Source organism: Mesitornis unicolor, unplaced genomic scaffold, assembly GCF_000695765.1.
Source record: "Mesitornis unicolor isolate BGI_N332 unplaced genomic scaffold, ASM69576v1 scaffold27340, whole genome shotgun sequence".
Lineage (NCBI taxonomy): Eukaryota > Metazoa > Chordata > Aves > Mesitornithiformes > Mesitornithidae > Mesitornis > Mesitornis unicolor.
The window spans coordinates 44109-49723 of record NW_010158008.1 but is presented as its reverse complement, the minus strand read 5'-3'; positions in this window follow the sequence as shown (position 1 = coordinate 49723).

The following is a 5615-nucleotide window of genomic DNA, read 5'->3' as shown; positions in this document are numbered from 1 at the left end:
AAGACTCTCTAGACTATATCTGTAGGAGTATGTGAAGCTAAATGACATAAATTCAGCCTCACACCTCATTGCCTCAGTGCATACCTTAGGTATAAATACTCTTTCATAAAGGCCTACTGTACAGCATCACTAAATTACATAAACTCGATTAATGTGGAATCAATGTGTGTTCAATTTAGCAACTTGACAAACCTTGGCATCATGCTACACCCATTATTTGTACCGCGCCATTCTAAGAAATGTGCTTTTTAAAAAATAATTTACCTAAGTAGAGTGAATCACTAGCCTGAAAATAAATACAGAGACCCTCAGTGAGTCCGTGATGCCTCCATTTTCATTAGGAACTTTAACATTTATCTCTTAGTTTTATGCCTGTTACATAGAATTATAGTCCCCCCTGGAGACATTAGATTAGGGATTATAAAATCAATGTGGTGTAAAACCATTGTTCCAGCACTTTCAAGCCATCCCCACAGAATGAGAAAAGGGCAGCTGGACCCTGACCCACCGTGTGGGACAACATCGCCCAGATGAATGATCTCTTCAGGAACTGCTAGCTTGACAGCCTGTGTGAAGTTAGATAAGGGGTGATATTAGTGTTCACCGAGATATAAATAATTATTCAGCTCACCAAGCAAGGTAGCAATGCACCCTGCAGGACCTAAATCAGACAGCTCAGTATGAGCCAAAATCACTGGATTCACTGCTGGTTTATTCAGCTTAATTAAGACTCCAGACTTGGTCAAGTGTAGTTGACTTTCTTTAAAACAAATAATTAGAACTGGCAGCATCTGGAAGGATTACATTCTTACAAGGTCTCTTATTCCTATGTACACAAATACATTGCTTTTCTCTGATATAAACATTAATTTTAAATCCAGTGACTATTTCTGTATGTATTGTGTTTAAGAGATGACTGAAAAGACTGGCTTGAAAAACCTGCTTACCCTACAAATGTAGGCTGAAATCTTTATTAGGGTAAATAATAGTGTTGCTTTTTAACCCACCAGATCACACAGCGTGGTGTGTCTTTTCAGCTCTGAAAAAAAGCAAAAGTGGTAAACTACCCCATGGAAAACCATACTTTTATAGTCTCTGTCCTAATATGCATAACAAAGAGGTTTGGATAATTCAGATGGTTTATATAAACATATGCTTATCCAAACCATTAAAAATCCTCCAGTTGCTCTGAGAGCCATTCGATATTACTGTGAATCTTTTTGACCCATACATAAATATAATAAGCTGATTCAAATAACACGATTTATTTCTGTTATCAATGGCTAAAATCATCACAAACCTGAGAGCAAAGTTAAGAGTATTTTCCAACAATCTCAACAGTTTCCAGATATCATCAACTTCTGCCATACACATGGCATGGGAAGAAAACTAGTGTAATGCATGTGCTAACATTGCCACTGCTGCACGTTGTTGCATTAAGAGTGAGAGGTGAAAAATACAGTGCATACTATATCAATATCAGAATAATTATCTTATAAAGATGGTTTGATATTATTTATATAGTGAATTTGGTTTAACTATCACAACTCTTTTTTTCCCTGCCCATGGCAGTGGTTTGGACTAGATGATCTTCAAGGTCGCTTCTGACTCAAACCATCTTATGATTCTATGAACTCAAAGTGTTTTAAAACTTTATTTAAAACATCCAACTGCATATTTAATTACATAGATGTTGTTGTACTAACCAATACAGAGCTTAAGAAAACAGACATCAATGACACTGTTTAGGACAATATTACATTTGTGAGATGTTGCAGCGAAAGTCTAAACATCACATACATCTCTTGATGAAAATTATTTCTTCAGTAAGAGCAACAAGAGAGTGGTGCTGGCATGATACCTCTCCTATGACTAACTGCTCACTTTTCATGCTCTCTAGTCTAGTTTAAATCAAAAGGAAACTACAGTAAAGGTAACATATTTTTTCTATTATTTTATGTTGGCATTTTTCCTTCAAAAAGCTGTAGTTTCAGAACAGATGTAAAGGAGCACGTTCTCTCTTTAAGCTTTGAATGCAACAGAGGAAGTCGAGCAGGACAGCAAAGTGTCAATGCTCCTGTTGTTAGTGACCAGCCAAAGCCCAGCCACTGCTTATGATGGCTTTGTCACATTTTTGTAGTAAAAATAAGGAGGTTAGGCAGCTGGGATGAGAAGTGACTCACCTGTCATCTGCCTAAACCCCAGGCACGTGCTCCCATTACGCTCCTTAGAGTGAAGAGAGCCCTCACCTCTTGGCTTTTCTGCAGGCAACTGCTCATCACGAGGGAAGGACTTTAAAGCCACGAGTGACAGATAAGTACCGAGCTTCTGACTACATTCGAAAATCCTCTAAAAGTTTTTTATTTCACAAAAGAGTAAAGTATTAATTTTCTTGCTTCCCACACCCTGTTTTTTCCTCTCAGTGACTTCCAAGGCCAGTTAAGTATATTAAAATTAATGAAACAGAAATGTGTTTAGTTTGTGAAGGAAATAATGTAATTTTTCTATACCAACTAAAAATACAGCTAAGTTTCCCAAAGACCCTTATGTCTGAGTGTGATAGATCAGAGTTATTTCACCTTGTTATTATCAGAAAAAATATAGCTGTCCATTGTGATGAATTCAAATTTTATACCCTAAATTCAAACTTACTTCCTCAAGACTCAAACCCTGTTAACACTTAATTTTGTAGACACATAAGGACCCCGGAGTAAATCTGTATTGTACATTAGGAACCAGTTCAGGAAGGATGATTGTCATAGATGAGGTACCATGTCTACAGATTGCGAGAATATGGAATAGTTGCGTATAAAAACCATCAAAAGATTTAGACCCCAAACTACCCAGTTCTGTTAAAACAGAACTCATGCTCAAGCAAGACAGATAGTGGGGATGCAGGGGCCTGGGTTCATGTTTCAGAGGTATCATGGATATCCTTCACATTCACCAGTGAGTTTCCTCAGGCACCAAACATGCAGAGCTTCTCCAGCCATTGAAGAAACTTGATCTCACATCTCCTACTTTTCAGGAAGATACCTTAAGCATTAGGGCCTAGGGTATTTTACAGTGAAACCTCACCTTTTATCCTATAATAAGACAACTCCAGGAGAACATAAAACAGAATTAAAAAAAAAAGTGTGCACACCAATACGACCTCTCTTTCAGCATATTAGCATGGAGGCAGTGTCACCTCTGCACGGTGTGATGAAAAGACATTCAACTGCAGGGTTCAAATAAATAATTTTCAATAAGTCACTCTTGCAGGTTTTATAGATACAATGGAGAAACGCACTATTGCACTTTAGAAGCAAGACTACACTACTACAACCACAAGAGATTAATGAAATGCACTGTTGCAACCACAAGAGAGAGTCACAAAATGCAGTACTACAGCCCACAGATGATTCTCAAAACTCACTATTACAACCCACAGGTGATTCTAAATACTACACATGTGTTAGTCAATTACCCATGACTACAAACTTAAAGCATGCCAAATATTCACTAATCCCTTCAGGTAGGGGATCTCACTAAGTTACCTTGGCCAGGATCCCAACCAAGGGGGAAGGGTCTCCTCACTTGCCAGATGCATATTTAGTGAAGTGACTCTCAATTTCCAGCTCGAATCTTAGGGGTTTTATTCCCTGATTTACGTGATGGTGGGCAGGAGTGTGCCTGAGTGGATAATACTACCTGGTGTGTTTATCTTTAGTGGTGTTTTCCCTTATATTTACTTACTCGTGTGTCAGGTTCACTTCTGTATGCTCTATATTTGGCATTATCTTTGTATTGTCAGGGTTCACTGAAACCAGGCAAAAACCCTCCAGCTTACCTTTGTCTTACTTTTAGGCAACTGCATAGTGGTTTGCTTTGGACTCAGAGTGTTATTTTTTGAGGGATTTCAAAGCTCAACTCAGATATTGGTTCTTTGAATGATGCAGCACTGCCCTGTTTAATCTTTGGCTTACTGGACAACTCAGGGTTGAGCTATCTGCACAGCTCCTCATGGGTGGTTTCTGCAGAGAAAGGGCCCCGAGATGAACCAAGGATGAGTCGCTTTTACAACCACCCATGAGTCAGCTGGTGCACTAGACATTACTAAAATCTGTTTACAAGCTATGAGCCAGACAATCCTTACATGTGACTATACAGCTTCCAGCCCAAATCTGGTCCCATTCCAGCAGCTTAGAGCAGGGACAAGAGCTCAGTCCAGCCTCACTGTCCCCATGGATGTGTTGCATGTTCCACAATGACCACTTTTTCATGAGTGTAACAATGTGAGCTGAAGGCAAGGTGGGTGAGAACCAGTGAGGAAGGGCACAAGACTGACACAGCTGTCAGTCCTGCTAAGCAGTTATCTACGGTTCAAGTTTCTCTTGTGAACCTGGTGGATGCTGAAATTCTTTGTATAAGCCCTTAATATTTTAGAAAAAGGAAAAATAAATGTTAAAGGAGTTTTAGTTGAAGAACATCAATGGATTTTGAATGGAGATTTTTGTCTAATACATTGACTTGCCACATGGACAGAGTCTTACAGAGCACCCAATTTCCACATGCACATATTAGGCACTTAATTTGAATTTTCCTTCTATTTTAATTTCCTTTTCATTTTTTATTTTCTTATTTCTGTTTTAACAAACAACTAATGATTTTAAAAGAGAAGGGATAAAGAAACATTAGAGATGAGGCTTTAAGGGCAAAGAAAAAGCACATTAAAATCAAAATGTCCCGTAAGTTAAGTTTGCTCTGAGTTAGACTGTTTTCTCTACAGTTTTTTCTACAATTTCCATTTCATTTTAGTCTATATTATTGAAGTTACTAACGTACAAGAAAAAAAGCATGTGCATCCTCTCACATAAAGTCCATATAGTGTGCCAACTCATCCCATGGCTGACATTGTAAATCAATCTCTGCGTAAAATGGATAATTTGGATTTTCTATTTGTTACTATATTTTTAGATAAGGGAACAAATAATACTGGGAATTCATACTCACACATTATTTTATAGCTTTATTAATATTATCCATGCAATGTATTGAAATGGAATCTGAACAGTGGTTCACTGTGAAAAATTTTCTTACCCAAAACACTCAGTTCCAAGAAAAACAAATATTTGGTAATACATTGTGCCTGTGATACAGTCTACTCTCTAAAAGGGAAGACAAACAGCTGGCAAGAAAGATAAAACAAAATGATAATTAACAAACACAGGGACATCAACATAAAATGCAGCTAACAAAAATTGGTTTCAGTTTCTGAAAGTCACACACAGGCTGCATAATTGTCAAGATGTACATAATTTTGTTAAGAACTTCAACAGTCATTCTATTGGATGCATTGCTAAGTTTTATAGAAAATGTCACATGAATGTCAGAAATATAGTCTTCAAAATAGGAAATTTGTTGATGAAGAATGTATGGAGATTCAGTTCCTGAAATGTCTTATCTCCTCATTGCCAGATAGAAATGAATGGCAAGAATTTACCTCACGTGCATAAAGCTAACAAATCAAATTTTAAAGATGAAAAAGAGGAGCATAAACAAATTCATGAATTCTAGCAAAGCTGCACCAAAAGAACGGAATAGCCAGATGCACCAAAAAAACCCCACTGTAT